The sequence below is a fragment of the Sorex fumeus genome, unplaced genomic scaffold (genome assembly GCF_029834395.1).
Source record: "Sorex fumeus unplaced genomic scaffold, SorFum_2.1 ptg000136l, whole genome shotgun sequence".
Taxonomy (NCBI): domain Eukaryota; kingdom Metazoa; phylum Chordata; class Mammalia; order Eulipotyphla; family Soricidae; genus Sorex; species Sorex fumeus.
In genome coordinates this window covers 5,172,132-5,197,474 of record NW_026606193.1, presented here as the reverse complement: position 1 = coordinate 5,197,474, position 25,343 = coordinate 5,172,132, and positions in this window count along the sequence as shown.

Genomic DNA, 25,343 nt, shown 5'->3' with positions numbered 1-25,343 from the left:
CTTGCCGGGCTCTCCGAGAGGGGCTGAGGAATCGAACTCGGGTCGGCCATGTTGGCTGCGTGCAAGGCAAACGCCCTACCCGCTGTGCTATCGCTCCAGCCCTGTCTTTATTTTTCCGTCTTCACCAAAGTTTCTAGAAATATGAGTAGGCTATTGCAAATTAGTTCAATCAAATTATATTTTTCAATTCCTGGAAAGTAATTCATGTCTGCCATTAATGAATTATCCATTAAGTCATATCAGGTAAATATATACAAACCCTCTATGTCTCTTCAAGATCTGTTTAACTATACTTTCTGCTGAACCAAGTAGCCGGGCGGGGCACATAAAATAAATGCTGCTTCTACTGCTATAATAGAAAGCTAGCTTAACATTTATTTTCTGTTGAAAGTGTGTTGATTATTAACTTTTAAAATAATTTCAAAGTTATAAATGTTAAAAATATTTAAATAAATTCAATAAGAATGTACTGAGATGCTACACAGATACAAGATATACAAAGATGAATGTGTCCTTGCTCTTGTGCCAAGCAAAATAGTGTCTACTAACAAGGGAAAGAAGAGAAGATAAAAGGAAGATATTAACATTTATAAATATTAAAAGAAATCATAATTGCAGCAGATTCCTTAAGTGCTCTTAGCTATTCTTACCTCTGATTGTTCTTGGAACTAGCATGTTTAAATAATAGAAATGAAGAGAAAAACTATTTTGAGAAGTTATTTATAAAAAGGACGTAATTCATAAACTGGTTCAATGTGAAAAAAATATAGTGGCAGACATCAAGTGGAATGACGTGTTTCTACTACTGCAGGAGAATATCCTGAGAGAAGCAAGAAAGCTCATCCAATCCTACTGTTGTCTGTCATCTTTCCCCATGTTTTATCAACTGGGATGGTGTCTGAGGCCTGTGCCTCAGGGCATTAAGAGAGATTTCTATTGGTATTTCAAGTATTCACTGATGTAGAATATATTTTTACTTTGTTGTAATTAATCAGTTTAAATTTGGAGATGAAAAATAATTGTCTTAAGTTAAAACAGTTGCCAATGTCTTTGATATCTCCCTTCTTGAACAGTAGTACGGTCCTGCTGGTTTTCCACTGGGACAGAACCTTACATTCAGACAGGTAGCATGTGAAGAGCCGAGCCAGTGTATTGATGAGTACTGACGGCAGGTTCTTCTGGTGTTCAGGTCTGACCTTGTCTGGGCCGGGTGCTTTTCGTTTCTTTACTGACGAAACGGTGTGTCGGAAGGGAGAACTTTGGGAACGACATATCCATCCTGTGGAATTTGGTATGTCAGCAAGTGGACATGGCTATCGAAGAGATTTGAGTAGAAGATATGGATAATCTTCTCCATTGCCATTCTGGAGGATGTGATGGATCCATCAGGACGTCGGAGGGCAGTCATCTTGGTCTTGTAGTTGGCGAAGGACAGGCGGGCATTACGAATACTTTACCTGGCTTCTGCCCCATCTACCAGTACTTCTGTTCTTCTCTCTTTGAGGTCTTCCTTGATCGCATGTCTGCACTGCTTTGCGAGCTCGGATGTTAGCTTGTGGTTGCCTGCAGCATGCGCCAAACCACACTGGCGAATTAGCTCAAGAGTTTTCGAAGATAGGCGATTTTTTGTGGCTATCTCTCTCTTGGCGTTCCTCGCACATTCATGGAGGTGCTGAACCAGTCGATCGTATTCCTCGTCAATGTTGTCAACAATGGCATCTTCCCATGTTGCAACAATGGTGCCAAAGAGTTCCCAGTTGGTGGTCGTTCTGGGAGTTATCTTTTTGAACTTTGCAGCCCTTTCTCCCCGCTCTGTAAAGTAGAATTTTGAACAAAGGAGATGGTGGTCCGATCCCGTTCGAAATTTTGGGACAACAGCAACATTGGTCAGGCAAAACCATCGATTGAATATGATGTGGTCTATTTCGTTGTGGAATCGTCCATAGGGAGACTCCCATGTCCAACGTTTAGATTCTGCCTTCTGGAACTGTGAGTTACCATGGATGGTCTTGGTCAACATGATGAACTCAGACAGTCTCTCACCCTGTTTGTTCCATTCTAGGCCATGGGTCCCGATGTGAACTTCTTCAGCTGATCTTCTCGGTCCTATCTTGGCATTAAAATCACCCACAATGATCTTGTAGAAGGTGTGGTCTTCTTTATAGAACTTCTCCAGCTCCATGTAGAACTTCTCGATTTCTCTTTCATCATAATGAGATGTTGGTGCGTAGACAACGAAGATAGAAACTGCAGGCAGTGAGCCACATCTATTCAAATGTAAATGTCCAATTCGGGTTGTTAGGCATTCAAATGAATCAATGCTCATGGCCAAGTTTGTGTTGACAAGGACACTAACGCCTCTGACACCTCTTTTATCGCATGTTCCGAGGAACAATTCTTCTCCAGTGTCGAAAAAGGCATGGTGAGTTTCGTGCCTTCTTGTATCGATCAGACCAATAATGTCGTACTTAATCATTCGCGCTTGTACCATCAGTTCTCAATGGATGTATCTGATGCTAGCGTACGTGCATTGAAAGTACAGACGATCATCTTCCTTCGTTGTGGCACCCTAGTAAAGCCTTGAGATTTTATCGGCCTCTCCTTTCTCATCCTTCTCAGTGCTGCCATGCCGTTGAAGCCTTCAGGGTCAGGTGAATGAGACCCATTGTAGTTGCAGGTTTTGGCATATCGAATACACAACGGATACCTTTCCAGGCTCTTCTTTGCGGGCGGAATACTCTCGGTAGCTTGCCAGTCTTTCCGAGAGGGATAGAGGCTTTTGGGGTGACGTCTAATCGCCTTCATAGGCGTTACCATATTTGAACCCTATCAAATATGGTACAACAATTCCGGAAGGTGGGTATTTAGTGTCTTATGATGTGTCGCGCGGCCGCTTCACGGCCGCGCTGGTCCCGAAAGCGTCCTGGAGTATGGCGGCGGCTGGGTAGTCGAGGTATCGCCCGATCTGCCTATTGTCTGTCATCTACAAGCTGTTCACTTAAGTCATCCTAAATAGGATTGGCAGAACACTAGATGAAGGACAACAATGCCAGCAAGCCAGGTTCCGCAAAGGATTCAGCACCATCGACCATATCCACACGGTAACCAAGCTCATTGAGGTTTCTCGGGAGTTCAAGATGCTGCTCTGTTTAACGCTCATTGATTTAAAGAAGGCCTTTGTTTCTGTTGAGACAGAAGCAGTCATTGAAGCCCTAGCCAATCAGGGCATTCAAGCCCAATACATCAAGATCCTCTGTGAGTTGTATTGCGGATTCACTACAAGGATCTCACCATTCTACAAAGAAGTACTCATTGATGTCAAAAGAGGGGTTCGGCAGGGTGATACCATTTCACTGAAACTCTTCAGTGCCACCCTCGAGAACATCATGTGACAACTGGAATGGGAAGGAATGGGAGTGAAGGTGGTGGTCGCCAACTACACCACCTCTGCTTTGCTGCTTTGCTTTGCTGATGACATTGTTTTAATAACACCAAACATCAGGCAGAGTCTCTGCCCCCGCGCCTCGGTGTTCCTTCCCGGAGTCCCTTGGAGGGGAGCGGGTTGAGCTTTCCTCCCCGCCCCGGCCAGGGCTACGGCAGCCGGAGACCTCCAGGACCAGCCACCACCATGCTGAGACCACTCTCCGCACACCTGAAGGTACTGGCAGAGGGACAAAGCCACGCGGGTTCCGGGGCCGAGACCTCCAAGCCTACTCGAATTGGAGTCGAGCATCTTCCACCCAGATCCTCCAAATTCCAGTAGGCGGGGGTCACACCCACCACCTGGCCCCCTGGCGCCGTGTAATCCCATCAGCGGCCAAGACTCAGAGACTATAAAATCCAGATCCCGGACGAGAGCAGTGCAGTCTCTGCCCCCGCGCCTCGGTGTTCCTTCCCGGAGTCCCTTGGAGGGGAGCGGGTTGAGCTTTCCTCCCCGCCCCGGCCAGGGCTACGGCAGCCGGAGACCTCCAGGACCAGCCACCACCATGCTGAGACCACTCTCCGCACACCTGAAGGTACTGGCAGAGGGACAAAGCCACGCGGGTTCCGGGGCCGAGACCTCCAAGCCTACTCGAATTGGAGTCGAGCATCTTCCACCCAGATCCTCCAAATTCCAGTAGGCGGGGGTCACACCCACCACCTGGCCCCCTGGCGCCGTGTAATCCCATCAGCGGCCAAGACTCAGAGACTATAAAATCCAGATCCCGGACGAGAGCAGTGCAGTCTCTGCCCCCGCGCCTCGGTGTTCCTTCCCGGAGTCCCTTGGAGGGGAGCGGGTTGAGCTTTCCTCCCCGCCCCGGCCAGGGCTACGGCAGCCGGAGACCTCCAGGACCAGCCACCACCATGCTGAGACCACTCTCCGCACACCTGAAGGTACTGGCAGAGGGACAAAGCCACGCGGGTTCCGGGGCCGAGACCTCCAAGCCTACTCGAATTGGAGTCGAGCATCTTCCACCCAGATCCTCCAAATTCCAGTAGGCGGGGGTCACACCCACCACCTGGCCCCCTGGCGCCATGTAATCCCATCAGCGGCCAAGACTCAGAGACTATAAAATCCAGATCCCGGACGAGAGCAGTGCAGTCTCTGCCCCCGCGCCTCGGTGTTCCTTCCCGGAGTCCCTTGGAGGGGAGCGGGTTGAGCTTTCCTCCCCGCCCCGGCCAGGGCTACGGCAGCCGGAGACCTCCAGGACCAGCCACCACCATGCTGAGACCACTCTCCGCACACCTGAAGGTACTGGCAGAGGGACAAAGCCACGCGGGTTCCGGGGCCGAGACCTCCAAGCCTACTCGAATTGGAGTCGAGCATCTTCCACCCAGATCCTCCAAATTCCAGTAGGCGGGGGTCACACCCACCACCTGGCCCCCTGGCGCCGTGTAATCCCATCAGCGGCCAAGACTCAGAGACTATAAAATCCAGATCCCGGACGAGAGCAGTGCAGTCTCTGCCCCCGCGCCTCGGTGTTCCTTCCCGGAGTCCCTTGGAGGGGAGCGGGTTGAGCTTTCCTCCCCGCCCCGGCCAGGGCTACAGCAGCCGGAGACCTCCAGGACCAGCCACCACCATGCTGAGACCACTCTCCGCACACCTGAAGGTACTGGCAGAGGGACAAAGCCACGCGGGTTCCGGGGCCGAGACCTCCAAGCCTACTCGAATTGGAGTCGAGCATCTTCCACCCAGATCCTCCAAATTCCAGTAGGCGGGGGTCACACCCACCACCTGGCCCCCTGGCGCCGTGTAATCCCATCAGCGGCCAAGACTCAGAGACTATAAAATCCAGATCCCGGACGAGAGCAGTGCAGTCTCTGCCCCCGCGCCTCGGTGTTCCTTCCCGGAGTCCCTTGGAGGGGAGCGGGTTGAGCTTTCCTCCCCGCCCCGGCCAGGGCTACGGCAGCCGGAGACCTCCAGGACCAGCCACCACCATGCTGAGACCACTCTCCGCACACCTGAAGGTACTGGCAGAGGGACAAAGCCACGCGGGTTCCGGGGCCGAGACCTCCAAGCCTACTCGAATTGGAGTCGAGCATCTTCCACCCAGATCCTCCAAATTCCAGTAGGCGGGGGTCACACCCACCACCTGGCCCCCTGGCGCCGTGTAATCCCATCAGCGGCCAAGACTCAGAGACTATAAAATCCAGATCCCGGACGAGAGCAGTGCAGTCTCTGCCCCCGCGCCTCGGTGTTCCTTCCCGGAGTCCCTTGGAGGGGAGCGGGTTGAGCTTTCCTCCCCGCCCCGGCCAGGGCTACGGCAGCCGGAGACCTCCAGGACCAGCCACCACCATGCTGAGACCACTCTCCGCACACCTGAAGGTACTGGCAGAGGGACAAAGCCACGCGGGTTCCGGGGCCGAGACCTCCAAGCCTACTCGAATTGGAGTCGAGCATCTTCCACCCAGATCCTCCAAATTCCAGTAGGCGGGGGTCACACCCACCACCTGGCCCCCTGGCGCCGTGTAATCCCATCAGCGGCCAAGACTCAGAGACTATAAAATCCAGATCCTGGAACCGCGCGGCCGCATTCGCGGCCGCGCGACATCTTATTATCTCATTCCTAATTTGGACAAACTTGCAGGCTGTCGAATGTAGCCTGCCCACAGGGCAGAGTCTGGCAAACTCCCCGTGGCCTACCAAATATGCCAAATACCAGTAACAATGATGGGTCTCATTCTCCTAAAGAGCCCTGAATATAATCTCAGGGCTAGGATGAAAGAGACGTTACTGGGGCCTGCTTGAGGCAATCGACGATTAACAGGATGATGAAATGAAATGAAAAATGAAATGAGATGAAAGACAAGAGGAGCCAGAGCAGCACAGGTTGATAATATGTGGATCTGTTTTAACTTCACTTAATCACTTAACTCCCCATTAGTCATGGATTTGCTCGAGCGGGTACCAGTAACGTCTCCATTTGTCCCTGTCACATGCTAGTGTAGCCCAATGGCATTTGTTCACTCTGGGAACATGAAGAGCCTCAAACCGATCGTTCATGATCTTGATGAAGAAGTCTGATCATCTGGTAGGTGGGCGGCCACGCGGTCTTTTGACATCCCGTGCAATCCAGTTGGTAACAGCTTTAGTCCAGCGGTAGTCTTTAAATCTCATTACGTGACCAGCCCATCTGATTTTTGAACACCTTGGCAAATGAGACAGCGTCCCTGATTCTTGATCGGCGACAGATGTCGGAACTCCGGATTCTTTCTCTCATTTGAGTGAAACGTGATATTCCAAGCATAGCTCTTTCTATTCTTCTTTGGGAGACCTGAATAGCGTTCTCATCCTGTTTGCATAGGGCCCAGGTCTCTGAGGCATATGTTAATGCAGGAAGAACAGTGGAACCGAAGAGATGTGCCCGGAGCCAGAGGTTCTTCATCCTCTTAGCTATTTCTTCGACGTTCTTGAAGGCATTCCAAGCCACTCCCTTCCTCCTGCGCAGCTCGGGTGCCAGGTCATTTGTCATGTTGACTTCTCGAACTAGGTACACATAGCTGTTGCATTCGGAGATGGTAGCTCTATTGAGAGCGAATGGGGCATCAGGAACGAGGCTGTTTCTCATAAACATTGTCTTCGTAAGATTCAGCTGTAGTCCTACCTTTCCACACTCACGGTCAAAGTCAGCCAGCATTTGTGCCGCTTGACTGATGTTTTTCATTTTTTCATTTCATCATCCTGTTAATCGTCGATTGCCTCGAGCAGGCCCCAGTAACGTCTCATTCATCCTAGCCCTGAGATTATATTCAGGGCTCTTTAGGAGAATGAGACCCATCATTGTTACTGGTATTTGGCATATTTGGTAGACCACGGGGAGTTTGCCAGACTCTGCCCTGTGGGCAGGCTACATTCAACAGCCTGCAAGTTTGTCCAAATTAGGAATGAGATAATAAGATGTCGCGCGGCCGCAAATGCGGCCGCGCGGTTCCGGGATCTGGATTTTATAGTCTCTGAGTCTTGGCCGCTGATGGGATTACACGGCGCCAGGGGGCCAGGTGGTGGGTGTGACCCCCGCCTACTGGAATTTGGAGGATCTGGGTGGAAGATGCTCGACTCCAATTCGAGTAGGCTTGGAGGTCTCGGCCCCTGATGGGATTACACTTTCATCTCAGCTAATGGGAAATAGATTATAAAAGATAAGAATAATGTATTACTGATTTCACAGTAGGTTATGTCAACAAAAGGTTTCAAGATAAAAATATCCTATTAGTACATTACATTCACACATAGGAGTTCTCCAAAAAATGGTGAGAGTAAATTCTCACAGGATAATGCAACTAGACATTTAAGTAGACTGTTGAAAGGAACTTGTGCTTAAGGAAGTGGGCATGAAAGAATCCTGTGATTCCTACAAGGAGAGAAAGACTTCCAGATGTTAAGTAAACAGTATTACTCTACTAGTTTAGTGCAATTCTTGACCATCCATGGGATTGGAAAATAGACTCTAACGTAGACATGATGCTGAACATAAACATAACTGAAAACTGAACATTGTTTTAATGACTAAGATAATGAAGTTGTAAGTTTTAATATAACCATAGTGTTCATATCACTAAATAGAATTAGGTAAATTTATTTGCTTTTCTATGAAATATGACGAACATTTAAATGTACATTAAGCATGTCTTGGTTTTTTTGTTGTTGTTGCTACTGTTGCTATATGTACTTTTCCTACATGGCATTAAAAATTATTTAAACTACTTTTCATTAACTTCATTTAAAATTTTTCTTTTAAATAAGATGGTCATGCAATGCACTTACCATGTTATTATCTACATTCTGTTCTTTTATTACTGCTTTTAGGTGAAAATGACAAACGTCGGTGCTTTTATTCATTAAGGATAGCCATATTCCTAAGGCTAGCATTTTATTGCTATTATGTGAAATGGTTGGCAGTTATAAACACTTCTAGCCTCAGTTCCAGACAATATGAGAGATAGTAAGTGATTCCTCTTGAGAGGATTATGCTTCTCAAACAGATTTAAGTAAGTAAGTAAATCTAACTTACTTACTTAACCCTAACCCTCCCATTGATCATCGATTTGCTCGAGCGGGCCCAGTAACGTCTACATTGGAGACTTTGTTGTTACTGTATTTGGCATATCGAATACTTCATGGGGAGCTTGCCAGGCTCTGCCGAGCAGATTTAAATGAGAAAAAAATAATATTAGGATAATGTTTACTGAATGGGAGGGAACATTTTAAATGTTCTACTTATAAATTTTTCTTCACCTCACTGTGGCCCTTGGATGTAAACATTACAGTTATTCAGTTCACACAGAGGCAGGCTGGGGTGGAGAGGAGTTGAGGGAAGATGGGAGAGAAGCCGGGAACATTGTTACTAGGATATGTACACTGGTAGAGGAATTGGTGGTGGAACATGAACAGTTTTGTAAATTGTATCTCATGGTGGTTGAATTCTCTCTCTCTCTCTCTCTCTCTCTCTCTCTCTCTCTCTATCTATCTATCTATATCTATCTGTCATCTATTTATTACAAGAAGAGGAAAACAAACTTGTTTATTAGCACCACAATCTGAAATTAACTGGCATGTTAGAAAGAAAGAAAGAAAGAAAGAAAGAAAGAAAGAAAGAAAGAAAGGAAAGGAAGGAACAAAGAAAGTAAGAAAAGAAGGAAGGAAGGAAGGAAGAAAGGAAGGAAGGAAGGAAGGAAGGAAGGAAGGAAGAAAGAAAGAAGAGGAAAGGAAAGAAAAGAAAAGAAGAGATATTGCTCCTGATTTCCCCCAATTTGGGAACAAATGAAATCACTCAGGCCCAAGGATAATCTGTTCTTGAAGAGACTCACACACCTTGTAACCCCATGAGTTTTAACTATGATTGCCATTTTATTGTGTAGATTCTCAGTATACTAATTGGACCTGTATTCCACGCCTTTCTCTCTTTCAGGTTCTTGATTGAACCATGCCAGACCCTAGAATTGGACTAATGACTCTAACAATTTGCCTCCTCTGTTGAGATTCAGGTCACCTTAATTTTCTGGTACACCTAGGATAGTCTCTTAACCCTAGTTGTATAGGTCAACCTCCCCATATGAGACTACTTGAACAGCAATGGCTGTATGTGTTTTCTCCAACCAAGTCTCTCACTTCCACCCAACATTCCATGTATGCCTGAATCTGGATGCTCTCTATTGATATTTCTTATACCAGGCTTACAGATATGGTTCCTCCCGATACCCCCTCATTGGGAGGAGTGTCACTTCCCCAGAGGAAAACTTTTTTCTTCATAAGATTTCAACATAATTAATTGTGGCCCTTGTGAAAGATTCATTTCTGGCTGTTTTGATTTACTCAGTGTCTTTCTCGACTTGGCACCTCTGGGCCACACTTCTGAAGATCATATTATGAATAGAGGACAAAAGATTTTGGAATGGCATGAAGGGGCATTAGCACCTCCATAACTCAGGGCTGTTAAAAATGAACCTCTTTACCCTGAGCATAAAGATTTATGGCAGATGGCTGTGGTCTCACACCCAGTTAGCATTTGAGTAGTAAACATCTCTGCTGACAAATATAGTAAAGTTGTTCATCACATTCACCATGATGATTCTTTTTGGATTCAATCTTGTGCAAAATATTCCTATGCATTTGCTCATGAAATTTTAAAATTTATAAAAAGCTTAGGGTTATCAACTATAATTATTGTGCTTTATTCACTTGTTTAAATGTCTTCTTGTTTCTATATGATGTAAAACATACTGTATTGCTGAAATGCCTCCTTGTCTCTATATGATGTAGAACAATATTGTTTTGCTGAAAGCAAGGTCCTATGTTTGGTTACTTGTCAACCTAAATAGGGACTGGCAACAAATTCCTCCACAAAAGGACTTTAGATTGATGTTGTCACAAAGCTCCTAGAATGCCCTCACCGATTTGTTGGGCTTTTGATTACTGCCATCATTGAGCTTATAGCTACGACAGCTACAGCAGCAGTCACTGGGAGCTGCCTTGCGGGCCTCTGCCCAGACACATGTCATTGGTGAGGGATGGCACAATGATTCTTACCCTCAGTGGATACTTCAGATACTGTCAACAAAGACCTGGAGCAGCAACTTGATGCCTTGCAGCAAGTGTTACTTTGGATTTAGGATCAGCTTGATGTGTTGAAACAACCATTTGGACTTTTTAAAAACATTCTTTGCTTTTCCTTTTTCTTTTTCATTTTTTATTTCATCACCATGAGATACAATTACAAAGCTTTCATGATTGAGCTTCAGTCATAAAATGTTGAAGAGCCATTCCTCCACCAGTATACATTTTCCACCACCAATGTCCCCAGTATCCCTGCTGCCACCCCCACACAACCCCATCCCTTGCCTCTACCACAGGCAATTTCCTTCTTAATCTCTCTCTACTTTTGGTATGATAGTCTGCAATACAGATACTGAGAGGTCATCATGTTTGGTCTTTTATCTACTTTCAGCACACATCTCGCTTGGAGGAATTGCTCGAGAAGGCAGATGTGTGCCGTTTGGACTTTTATGCGACTGGAAGGTAAAGGTAAAGGCCCTCCCGTTGATCGTCGATTTGCGACTGGAAATTCTTCTATTACCTCTAAGCTTTATAATGAGTCTTCCTATGAATGGAAAATTCAAATATAATTTTTTAGACTCAAAGGGGGACTTCTCTATTGTTTCTCAAGCCCTCCAGAAAGAAAGTGTTAGACTTTTCCAGAAAATACTACGAGAGTGCAGCATGAAGACCTGGCTCAGAGGATAACTGATGGCTTGTCAGACTTGAGACTCCTTCTTGGAGGCAGGGTCTGGTTGACAGGGTAAGAAGCACTGAAATGGTCTCAATAATTGTACTTGCATTATTGTTCTGGGCTGGGGCAATAGTACAGTGGGTAGGGCATTTGCCTTGCATGAGGCCAACCCGGACGACCCGGTTCCTATTCCTCTTCCCCTCTCGGAGAGCCTGGCAAGCTACCTAGAGTATCTCACCTGCACGACAAAGCCTGGCAAGCTCCCCGTGATGTATTCAATATGCTAAACACAGCAGCAACAAGTCTCAGAATGGAGACATTACTGGGCCTGCTCGAGCAAATCGATGAACAATGGGAGGACAGTGACAGTGACATTATTGTACTCAGAGTTTTGTATTCTGTAGGTTACAGAATAACCTATGAGAGGGCACCCAGTCTTAAGCCCATGTAGGCCTGCTTCTCTTTAAATAATTCTAAAGGGGGAGATGTCAGAGTTCTTTCTGGCAGAGCTCCCTGACCTTCTCGGCTGCTGGGCTTGTGCAGGAAAGCCCTGAGTTCTGTCTTGAGGAGGGTGAGCTGTTGCCAGGGGAACCAGCATTACCTAGTTATTAGCATGGCCCAATGGCCTTGCAACTGCCTGGGGCCAGGGTTAGGGAGTGCCGACACCTGCTGTGTCTGTAAAGCTCATTGTTCCACCTCTGCATTAGCTCTGCATTAGTGACACCTCATGACACACTGTCCATCTAGCTCATACAAACTATAGAATTCCTTTCTTTTTCCTATCTCGTGATGTGCTCATAATGCATTTCTTCCTGCCCCTATATAACCATTTGTACTTCCCTCATAAACTTGGTCACATGACTATAAGTGTATGGCCCATTTGGGTGATTTTGTCTCAGACAAACTATATGCACAAGACTTCTGAGCATCCATTGCCCTAGGTGCTGAAAACTGTCTCCATGTTCTTACAGTTCAGGTAAACATGGGACAATTACACTTGTGGGACTATACAGGATGCTAGGGAATTAACCCGAGTTAGCCTCATGTGAAGCAAGAGCCCCAATCTTTTCCAAAAATTTATTTTAGTCACTACGATTTAGGATATTAATAAGACCAGGTTAAAACAATCCAATACCATACCGTTCAACAGATGTATTTATCCTACAACCAGTTTATGCAAATTATTGTAAAATTTATTTTATGTGGAATTTTATTTTTGGCATTATATTTCCACTTTAAAATCAATAAACTACATAGACCAGTTACCTGAAACTTGTGCCAGCAATTTTTGAAATCTTTCTCTGTAGTCAGCAGATGAAAAATAAACTTTTAATGTATATAGAAAGTGTTTACTTCTTCCTAGTATATAGTTTTCCAGATTTCTACACACAACATTTTAATATTAGATCATGACAAAATAACTTCTCTCTGTGTGCATTGTTCACAACTTTTTAGATTAATAAATATAAAGCTGTTTATAGTAATAGTAGACAAGATACATTAGTCTTAAGTTACAGTAGACAGTTTAACTTATGCTAATGGATAGCCTAATTTTGAATATTAATTACTAAAGTGACTTTAAAAAAATTGTATCCCTTCTAAGACTTAATGACAAAATGATTATAAAAAAGATTTCTATTTCATAGTTATCAGAACTAAACCAGGTGATACACATAAAACAGTACATATATTTATTAACTCTTATATTGTACTTAGCATTCAATATAGATATAAATGTGGGCAAGTATTTTTATTAGGCTATAATCTCATTATCAACCCTTAGCTCTGAAACTTATTGTTTCATCGGCAAGTTACTTAATTTCTCAGCCTCTAACAATCAGGAAATTGTGATATTAATATTAATTATTCTATTCTGGTGCTTTGAGGATACATTATAAAAAACATGTCCAAGGGTAAATTGAGTACATTGGAAATACTCAAGAAATATCTGAACACAATTGTATAAAATTTGTCCTCTTTCAGGAGTATATATATATCTTCCAAATTAATAATTTTGTGTTCTTAGGGTAGATGTTAAGAGGTGGAATCACTGAGTTATAATATGATAAATGATAATAAGTTTAAATTATATCTTAATGAGGCAGACAGGTATATAGGGAGGAGCCCTATTGGCAATGGGATTCCTGGAAAGTAATAAAACCATCTGGCCCTAAGATTCTCAGGACCCACCTTATAGACACAGGAACCAAAACCCAATAAGACCTTTATTGGCACCAGAACAGACTCAGAGAAGGATGAACCACCCTCCTAGAGAAGCTCCAGCAAGAAAGGAATTTCAAAGAAGACCATTAATCCCAACTCTACCCCCACCCCTTGGAAATTGCCTTAGCAACAGACCCTTAGCTAGGCAGGAAGCCCCACATGGTGTAGCTTGAGAGAAACAATATAAATGCCATCTTGAACAAAGGAAGAGCACACAGATGCTGCCTGAGCTTGGGTCGTGGCCAAGTGCATGTGGGGCTCAAGCAGTGTGTCACCCACACCTGTCCTCTTGAGATGTGGACTTTCATGCTTCTATATCTAGTGTGAGTTGTGTGTTGGGGCACTCTCTGGCTTTAGAGAAGCCTGTGTTCTTTCTTGAGTTCATTATTCTCTCTTTCTTTCCCTCCTTCCCTTTCCTCAAAACTTCCAGATAAATCTGTTTTAACTTCATTGTTTGTCACGTGATGAAATTCTTTTCTGTGAGAAGGCAAGGAAAGGTCTGGGTAAGACCTAGGGCTCACTTTCCTTTCCTGCAAAGGAGCAATTTCTCTCTCCAGCTTGAATCTATGGCTCCCTGAAAAATCGGGTGTTGGGGACTAACTCCTTGCTAGCAGAACAGGTGGACGTGCTTGGCGTGCACTTGGCCACAAGGCTGAGCAGCATATGTACTTGCCTGATCTACCTGCCTGCATCATTTTTGGCAATCAAGAGAGGATCTTCCTGCTGCAATACTTTCCTACTTAATGCTGGAATGTGTACTTGACTCTTCTTTGAAGAGCCCAATGTTCTCTTTTATCCCCCTGGTTCCTTAGAAATTCCAGATGGAATGTGTTTTACTTCACTGCTTGTCTTCTTCTGAAATTCTATTCTGCGAGAAAGGTGAAGGACCCCAAAATACCTGATTTAGGGTCTGCACTGAATTTTCTTTCCTACAAAAAGCAATTCCTCACTCCAACCTGAGTCCATGACTACTTGAAAAATCAGGTGGTAGGGATTAACTCCCAGTGGGGCTGGCAGGACTTGAGATCTGTGCCGTGCATGGGTTCCTTGCAGACTTGATCAGCCCTTGCCTTTCTAGCCAGTCCCACTGTGGTGAGGTGGATCGGGAGAAAGCAGTAGGGCCCTTCTTGAGGCTACTGTCTCCTCTCCACATAAGTCATCCGAGACCCACCAGCATCATTAGTATAATTTAAGTTATATTAAATTATAATATTCAAGAAGTCTTACTATTCTTTTTCATAGATAGAGGTGGAACAAGATATCATTACCACACAATGATAAAATAATAAAAAATTAATAAAATCACTGATAAAAGAATTATCAGTGAATATGGCAAATTTGTTGGTGAATTAGTCAGAGGGAAGGGGAAAGATTAAGACACATGTTCAAGAGAGATTACAAACTTTTCCAGAGTAGACAGAGCCCAAAGTGCACATCTCAAGCATGGATACGTGGGCTATTTCCCAGAATAGGGCAATGTATATTAAAGTATGAAAACACACATCTCAAGAGGAGATAAGGACAAGTGCGTGCCTCTTCCCCTGTCAAGACAGTTTCTGTACAGGTTTCCCAAACTACTCTCCCACCCATCATTACTTGGGTGGCTGCCCAGCGGAAGCAGGGTGCTGCGGGTGGCCTTTCCACACTGGGCATGGCCTTTGTTCCAGCAGCAGGAGCCCCTCCCCTCCAGGGCTCTCTCCTCTCATACCCAACACGCAAGCACCTGTGTGGAATTGTCATCTCAGTGATTTTCTGGGCTCCTGAGATGGGTCTTTTGTGTCAAAGGACCCCATGCCTTTGGAGTGGTTTGGGTTTCAGACACTGATTTTTCTTTTTAATTATTTTTTAATTTTTTAATTAATCATTGATTAATATTTACTGAATCACTGTGAGATAGACCCTTACACAGCTGTTCATGATAAGGCTTAAGTCATACAGTGTCCTATCACCCATCCCTCCAAAAGTGCACATTTCCCAGCATCATGGTCCCCAATTTCCCTCCCTTTAACCCCCACGAGACATTGTTTTTCTTAATATACATTACCAGCATCCACCTCTCTTCCTGCTCGCAACATAGAAATCCTTTCATATCATCCTGAACTACAAATTTTAGTGTGAGTAAAGGGAAAGAATGGAGCATAGAGAAGCAGAAGAGAGAATAATACCACCCAAAGAGAAAGCTTCTGCATCCTCCTGCCAGCTTCTGAGAGGGGTTCCATTTGAATTGTCCCCACTCGATTTTCGACGTGTTTCTGTGATACCACAGGCTCTCTCAGACACTGAGGGAACCCAGAGCTTTACGAAGCCAGAGGAAAAACTGCTCCTCATGCTTTGGGCCAGCACACAGGAGGCTGAGGGACTAACAGCTTATGCCAGTCGAAGGGGTGCTAACTCACCAGAAACTTTCTAAGACTACAGTCTTGCAGAGCTCTCTAGGAAAGGGGATGTTAGACTCCCTCTACTGCAGGGAAGAGCCCTCAACTGAATGAACAACTGAGGCGAATGAAGGTAACTCTCTCACCTGTGCAGCAATCTGGACTCTGGGTGAGAAACAAAAACCTCAGTTTCCATTTAAAAAGAATTACACACAGGGGGTATGGTGCCGCCACAGGTCAATCTGTACCTGTGAGGTGAGTGCATCAGCAGCCTGATGGCACCTTCAGACTTCCCGATACCCCCAAATTGCTACTGTTCCTTTGACCAGACCCCAAAATCTTGGGGCAAAGTTTACCCAGAAAGGAAACAGCCAAAAGTTAGGTATGTGGGAGACACACCCACAAACCACCTTCAGCTCAGCTGTATAATTGGAGGCATGGCCTCTCTGGTTCTACGTAGGGGGAGGGTGTGGGATCAGGGTATACTGGGGTTTTGGGGGGTTGAGAATGGACACTGGTGAAGGTACAGTGTTTCATTGTATGACCGAGACTTAAACCCGAAAGCTTTGTGACTGCTCTCACGATGATTCAATAAATAAAATTATAAAAAATGGGAAAAAAATAAGGTGGAGTTCATGCCCAATTCAATCAGCTAATCGGTGGCTGAATAAATAGGAGTACTCCAACATTAATCACTTAATCACTTAACTTCCCGTTAGTCGTCGATTTGCTCGAGCGGGCGCCAGTAACGTCTCCATTTGTCCCTGTCGCGTGCTAGTGTAGCCCAATGGCATCTCTTCGCTCCGGGAACATGGAGGGCCTCAAACCGATCGTTCATGACCTTGACAAAGAAGTCTGACCATCTGGTAGGTGGGCGGCCACGCGGTCTCTTGACATCCCGTGGAATCCAATCAGTAACAGCTCTAGTCCAACGGTCGTCTTTAAATCTCATTACGTGACCAGCCCATCTGATTTTCGACACCTTGGCAAATGAGACAGCGTCCCTGATCCTTGATCGTCGACGGATGTCAGAACTCCGGATTCGTTCTCTCATTTGAGTGAAACGTGATAGTCCAAGCATAGCTCTTTCTATTCTTCTTTGGGAGACCTGAATGGCGTTCTCATCTTGTTTGCGTAGGGCCCAGGTCTCTGAGGCATATGTTAATGCAGGAAGAACAGTGGAATCAAAGAGATGTGCCCGGAGCTGGAGGTTATTTGTCCTCTTAGCTATTTCTTCGACGTTCTTGAAGGCGTTCCAAGCCGCTCTCTTCCTCCTGCGCAGCTCGGGTGCCAGGTCATTTGTCATGTTGACCTCTCGACCTAGGTACACATAGCTGTTGCATTCGGAGATGGTCGTTCCATTGAGAGCGAATGGGGCGTCAGGAACAAGGCTGTTTCTCATAAACATTGTCTTCGTAAGATTCAGCTGTAGTCCTACCTTTCCACACTCACGGTCAAAGTCGGCCAGCATTTGTGCCGCTTGGCTGATGTTTGGTGTTATTAAAACAATGTCATCAGCAAAGCGGAGGTGGTGTAGTTGCCGGCCATCTATCTTCACTCCCATTCCTTCCCATTCCAGTCGTCGCATGATGTTCTCGAGGGTGGCACTGAAGAGTTTTGGTGAAATGGTATCACCCTGCCGCACCCCTCTCTTGACATCAACGATCACTTCTTTGTAGAATGGTGAGATCCTGGTAGTGAATCCGCAATACAGCTCACGGAGGATCCTGATGTATTGGGCTTGAATGCCCTGATTGGCTAGGGCTTCAATGACCGCTTCTGTCTCAACAGAATCAAAGGCCTTCTTTAAATCAATGAACGTTAAGCAGAGCGGCATCTTGAACTCCCGAGAAACCTCAATGAGTTTGGTTATCGTGTGGATATGGTCGATGGTGCTGAATCCTTTGCGGAACCCTGCTTGCTCACATGGTTGTCCTTCATCTAGTGTTCTGCCAACAAACAGCACCCGGCCCAGACAAGGTCAGACCTGAACACCTGAAGAACCTGCCGTCAGTACTCATCAATACACTGGCTCGGCTCTTCACTCGCTACCTGTCTGAATGCAAGGTTCCATCTCAATGGAAAACCAGCAGGACCGTACTACTGTTCAAGAAGGGAGACATCCATGACATTGGCAACTATCGCCCGATCTGCCTATTGTCTGTCATCTACAAGTTGTTCACTCCAACATTAAAAGGAAAAAAATAAAAAGAAATAATCAATGGACCCCCATCCCTTGATTTAGCCCATTCCTAAAGTCCTCTCTGGTGGGGGAGTTTATTTCTTGTATGTTTGTTTGAAAATAAATTTTTCTATTAGTTTCTAACTCTAAGTCTGAGCTTTCATTTATTTCCAGTTTCATTCCTGAAAGAATTGAAGAATCTAGAAATGTTTGACCAACACCAAGACCCTCTGTTTCTCTCCTATGTCACTGGCTACACTGGTTTCTGCATGATGACCTACTGTGCATTTTCAAGTGCAACTAGAATATGAAATTATATTGACATAAATTTATTGAATACAGAAACTATAATGGATACAGAAATGTATTTCTTTGTTCCAAGAGAAAACCGGTCTAAAACTCTTATAATACATGATGTACAAGATTAGTGAGAGCTCAGAATGAATTAGGATGGCTGAGTGATAATTTTTGTGGAAAATAAAGGACATGTAAACATTTTGATTATTTTTAAAGCATTTACATATAAATATCGAATGCATTTAATATTAAATAAAATTTAATGCATGTTGGTGAAGGTAATTAAAGTAAAATTACAAAATTTGAAAGTGCAAATTTCCAAATCTGAGAAAATAAATTGCTTTCTCAGACTTACTGTGCTTCAAGTGAAGAGTATCCCTACCAGTGGAAATTACATGACATATGACATGCAGGCACACAGGCACATACAGGAATGTGCGTGGGTTCGCGCGTGTGCGCGTGCGCACAAACACACACACAATTTTATTCCTAAGTAACACTGTCAAATCTAACCCTAGGACAAAGGAAGAGGACTTCTGTAGCTGACCTACATTGTTCTTTTTTCTCCAGTGCTAAAACAGTGTTGGGGCTAAGTTTCTGCCCAGGTATAATTACAGACTGACTTTGAAGATGCTACATGGTTAGAGTAGAGGGTAAAAACCAGGCAAGGCAGTTTTTCATCTGCTGCATGAATACTTCCTATACAGCTGTGACAAGTCAGTGAGGCTTATTGCAAATGAGAGGAATGAATCCCAGTGGTCCCTATTCAGTTCAGCTTCCGGTCCTGATTCAGTTTTATCACTTGTTAACCAAATCCTGGATTTTCATGATAAAGGGATCTTTAGTCTAGACCTAGTTCATTTCAATTCAGTGAACTAGGTTAGTTTGTGATCAATTTAACTTCACATCCATAAATGTGACTTGCTCAATATGTTTATGTTGACAATCTCTCAGAATTCGAACCCCCCATTTATTTTCACCCCACGGTGCTCTGCACAAGAGAGGATGTTGAGTCACACATTAGAAAGCTCCAGGTGCTTTTGCCTCGAGACTTATCAATATATTTTGGCTCCTACATTCATCATTTTATACTGTCCTTGATTAAAACTGGACTTGAACAGAACTCTCCTGAGTTACCTCTGTGCTGCAAAGCTTTATCTACTCACATTTTATTAATGGAGACTATAATTCTTAATGAAATGCCATTAATTCACACGTGTAGTATTGGTTTCTAATTTGAGGCATCATATCTAATTATCAGTAGATTTGCTACTCAGATTCATAGCCTAGTGACTATAGGGAAATATGACAACTTCTACTTATTGAACTGACAGAAATTAGAATGATGTCTATTTCTTATGAAGGCAAGTAGAAAAATTTCTGAAACCTTATATTGTTTTAAATTGATAGTTCATTCCATTAATACAGCTCAGGAAAATCAGATCTGTGGGTTATTATTTTTTGACAGATCTCAACTTAGATTTAGCCTGCAAAGAAGGATCTTCATATGTGACAAGAAAAAAATTATTTCAGTGCAAAAGCCAGAGACCAATATGCTGCTGAATATGAGTAAAGATTATTAATATATGTCTGCCATATATTTAAGGTCCTGACTATTGAGGTGCAAGGGAGCTCAACACTTGATCAACATTTTAGGATCCATCCTTCTAATCCATAGTATGAATTATTCTGTCACTGTCACTGTTCTCCTGTTGTTCCTCGATTTGCTCGAGCAGGCCCAGTAACGTCTCCATTGGAGACTTTGTTGTTACTGTGTTCGGCATATTGAATACGTCATGGGGAGCTTGCCAGGCTCTGCCGTGCGGGCGAGATACTCTCGGTAGCTTGCCGGGCTCTCCGAGAGGGGCGGAGGAATCGAACTCGGGTCGGCCATGTTGGCTGCATGCAAGGCAAACGCCCTACCACTGTGCTATAGCTCCAGCCCTCTATGTATTTCTTTAACTAATGCGAAGTGTTTGCATTCAAGAGCAGTTTTGCTTCCCATTGTGCAAGGCTAGTTTTAGGAAGTGTTCAAATTCTGGAAATGACCATCACAAACACGTTGAAACTACTACCATATATTCACAAGACTAGCCTCCTTGCACGGAGTTACAAATGTTTTTAGAAAATACTGTCTACCTTGACTTGAAAGCACCCATCGCTTGTCAGCAGGGAGGAATGAGGATGTCAGGTAAACATAATTAAGCCATTTGTGGGAAATGTGAGTCTAGAAGATGGAGGGTAATGAAGCAGGGAGGAAGTCAGGCTTTTTGCCGGTCTATTTAGCTAGATTGTCTGTCTCTCTAATTGTTTTTCCCTGGAGGTTAAAAACACACAGGGAGAATTTCAATATTTTGAAATTAAGCTTGATTATTGTAGTTTTCAATTGTGTCATTAAGAAAGATGTATAGTATTATAGTAAAGCCCATAAAAACACTACAATTATAGGTTCCAGTGAAAATTCCTAGGTTTGACGCTTTTTACATCAAAAGTAAAATATTTGCTTTCAGGTAATGTTGGCACAAATATTTTCAAGTCAGGAGCATTATGTTTTGATCAGTATTATATATTTTTTTATCTCAGAAAAGTGATACTAGCTGATTTCTAGAGGCTTTTATTTGACTTTTATGTAAATACTCGATACGAAATTAAGTTTCTATTTATTAATATCAGGGAAAAATTATAAAAATAGTAATTTAAAACTTCCTTTTAATCATAATGAATCAAGCTAAGTGTCAGTCACCTATAAAAAGGGAGAAAGAAGTTTGGCATGCATAGATTAAACACCTAATAAAGCCTTGAAATAAGTTGCTTCTTTCATGGAAAATCTTTTAATAAAGTCAATAAATAAACTTAACCAGAGAGGTAGCCATTTTTAACATTTTACAGCACTTCACACTAATATACAAGTAAGCAGTCACTTTAACAACTTCAAACATATTCTTAAATAATTATAAAAAATTATTTCCATTGCTCAAATAGATTTTGAAGAAATGCATGAATTTATGCCACTGATTTACATCCCCCCGATACATATGTACATATACATGCATGTATCTGGGTATGTCTACATACAAATATACAGAGTACATATTCTGTTGTGACAAAATAAGATTTAAATATTCTATTAGCTAATTTATTAACAATTAATATCTGACATATAGAACAATTAGCTTCTTTTTAGAAACTAATCCTTTTACTAAAATTTCTGTGCGATAGCACAGCGGGTAGGGTGTTCGCCTTACAAGCGGCCAACATGGCCGACCCGAGTTCGATTCCTCCGCCCCTCTCGGACAGCCCGGCAAGCTACCGAGAGTATTCAATATGCCAGACACAGTAACAACACAGTAACAAAGTCTCCAATTGAAACTCATGTAATGAAAAGATTATTTCAAATGTGTGCTTCAATGCAAAGAATCATTACATCCATACAAAAAAGGAAAGGGGGTAAGAATAGAAACTTACAACCATACAATTAACAAAGTTCATTAAAAAAGTATTTTTAGGATACACTTCTAAAAACTGCAATGAATAAAAATAAATGCATAACGAGGAAAAAGTGATATATGTCCTAATTCCAGTGGTAACCATGAACAAGTTGCAGACTCTGACCCAGATCCACCTACTTTATATGTACAATAAATTCTAACCCTTAACCTACCCAGTTGTTTATGTAAATCTTTAATACAATGCTCAACAATTTAATACAATGCCCAACATCGGAAAATCTGCTTTTGAGCTACAAATAGTAAAGCACAGGGCAGCTGTGTTCCATGTGGCCTACCTGAGCTCTATCCTGGGGGGGGGGGCGTACATTGCCCCCAATCCTGTGAGGAATGATGCCTGAGCACAGAACCAGCATTAAGCCCTGAGAACTACCAAGTGTGAAACCCTCTATCCCCTGAAAAGTGCTCATTTAAATTAAATTTCAGAAATATTTAACATTTTAAGGAGTTTGATTATACATCATTATGCTTAGAATTAGGTCTGCTTTTCCCTGTTCCTTGGGTTTTCATTATTTCTGCTTTAAACATGAAAAACAAATAAGGATCTTTTCTGTTTTGGTCTACTAGAATTATATAATAAGGCCCTAGAATTAATGATGATTAAAAATAGCAGAAAAAATATATAGACTCAAGAGATTGATAGGTTTTAATTTCAATTTTAAAACATTGACACAGTTTTAGAGAAAAACTAGTGATATGAAACACCTCCAAGGTCATTCTTTTTATTTATTTATTTGATTTTCTGTTTATGGGCCCACCCAGCAGTGCTCAGGGGTTACTCCTGGCTCTGCACTCAGAAACGATTTCTAAAAGTGTGCAGGGGACCATATAGGATGCCAGGAATTGAGCCCAGGTTGGCCTTGTGCAAGGCAAATGCCCTACCCTCTGTACTACTACCCCAGCCCCTCCAATGTCTTTCTTGTATCAAACTCAGTGAATCTTTATTTAAATGAAGACAAGTATTTATGAGCTACTAAATTGGTAAACATTAAAAGCAAATTAATCTAGTATGCCATACTTGAAAAAAATTATTTTGGGGTCCCAGAGATATAGTGCAGAGGCTAATTCCTGGATCACATAAGATCCTGCAAACATCACACAGTCTGTAATATCCCTTGAGCACTGATAGATGTTGAACAAACACCTTCTTAATGTGAAATGTGTTTTGTTTTGTGTTTTTGGAGTCACACTCAGACTCCTGGCTTCTGTAATCTCTGTGCCCAAAGATTAGTCCTGGCAGGGACCAGGGAACTCTATGGGATGCCAGGGACTCAGTACTGGTCATTCCAAGGCGAGCGCTCTCCCAACTGTACTTTTTCTCCTGCCCCAATCATTTCTAAGAAATTACACATTTTAATCTTTATTTTTCCCTTTGTTATTGTTGCTGTTGCTGTTGTTGTTGTTGCCATTAATAGGAGTCAGACAGTTGGTTGCAGTGTTCAGTGTCCTAATAGCAGTGTCACTCAGCATGTGAAGTGAGTTTGGGGACCAAACCCTTGACTTCAAATCTGCAACCCTGGTTTTGTACCACTCTCTTTGGTCCCTGAAATCTCAACCATGGAGGCTAGAAAGTTCCCTGTAAAGAACACTAACAAAGTATGAAAGACCACAAGCTTTAGTTATGGCTCTTCTATTTGTCTGAAATTCTGAATAATTAAGTTAATCTGTTTCAATTTCTTTGTCTTATAAATATGTGGTTACATGCATTTAGTTAATCTCCTACAGATTTAAATTAAATCAGTGTTTATCATGTAAAAATTAAAAATAATGTTGCATTTCTTAGGAGCCTAATTTAATGAATTTGTCATTTAAATGTTTAAATTGTCCCAAGACTTGAATGAGAGATACTTATTATATTCATCATTTAACCATTATTGGGATACTTTGTTAATTATTTAATTATAATTTCTTTTAAAAAATTGTTTGGGGGGGCCACAGTAAGTGTTGTTCAGGGTTTCTTCCTGCCTTTGGGTAAGGAAACTCTTGGCTATGCTTGTGGAACATACTTGGTATAGGAGATTGAAGCCAACTGGCCACATGCAAGGCAGTTCCTAAACTGAAGTACTACCTGGTGGACGGAATATTGATAATCTGGGCATGTATTTGTGGTCTGAACACTGTGTATCTAAAACTCTATCAATAGTACTGTAAATCATAGTGACACTTAAAATCAGAGGAAAACTACTACCACAAAAAAGAACACAGACATTAATCTCTCACGGTTTCGAAACTGAGGAATCTGTTAACATCCCACCTACGTAGCCCTGAGGTGTCTCATGAGGAGTCATTTCTTTGAAGGGCATGCTGGAGCTCATTTCCTCTGCTCCCTCGCATCGTTCCCGAACCGTATCACATGGCCCATTCATTCTTCCAATGAAAATATCGTGCTAACTCTCCCAGAGAGATTAACTAAAGAGTTTTACTAAAGTGGAAGTCATGATTTCTTTATGATCTCATCTAGAATAATAATACCTACACTTCTACTGTAAATTGTTGGTGTGGTGGGCCAAATTGTGTACTTGTGAACTAATATATGCCTATAAGGAGAGGATGATTCAAGTAAATGTTGAAGGTCGTCAACTATAGCTAGCATTAAAGTAAATACTAAGGTAACATATATTTCATTGATTTCACTGTCACACAGTAAAAAATTTAATGCGTAGGACTTTTAGATATAATTTACATAACATAATAAGCCCTCTCTCAAATAACGCATTATAATATAATCTCTGTTTTTTATAGCGCAATGCTGCTCAGCCATTATCACTAATTCTAGATTGGTTTCATCATCCACATGACACCTTTTACCTATTAAAGGTCATTGTCTATATTTTCCTTGTTCTGATTTACATAAAATACCATTCCATTTCTTAATCTATGGATATGTCTAATACATGTTCTATGCATACATATATAACTAAATAGCATAATTATTGCAAGGATCATTTTGTTGAAATAAGTAAAAGCACTTCATTTTTTATGGTTGGATACTATTCTAATGTACCACATTAAATATGTATTTTGCATTAATGAATTGTATTAAGTGTTTAGGCATATATTGATATTACTTGTCATCAGTAACTTCAAATAAATTCTGACAGAAATGCAATATTAATACTAATTTTTATTTTATTGGCATAATTTTAATGCATAAAGTATACTTATAAGAAATTTTACAGTAAAACATTATAAATAAGATTTTTACAAACCAATCACCTGTATTATACCATTGTAAAAACAACTTTTCATGTTTTTTAAAATTACTTTTAATATTAGAATATTAGTAAATCTAAGGAATGTTAGATTATGTAGTAATTCTAATTTGGGCACATTTCTGTCAATATGTTATTTTGATATATGATTTCCTAATTTCCTATTCTCACAAGAAATATATGATTTCTAATTGCTCCTTCTTTGACAATAGTTACTGTACATTATTGTAATGTATTAGTAGGTATGAAGTGATATCTCATTCTGTGTATTATTTACATTTGTTATTATATAACTTTTGTAAATATGTATAAACATCTCTGTTAAAGTGCTATGCATTTTT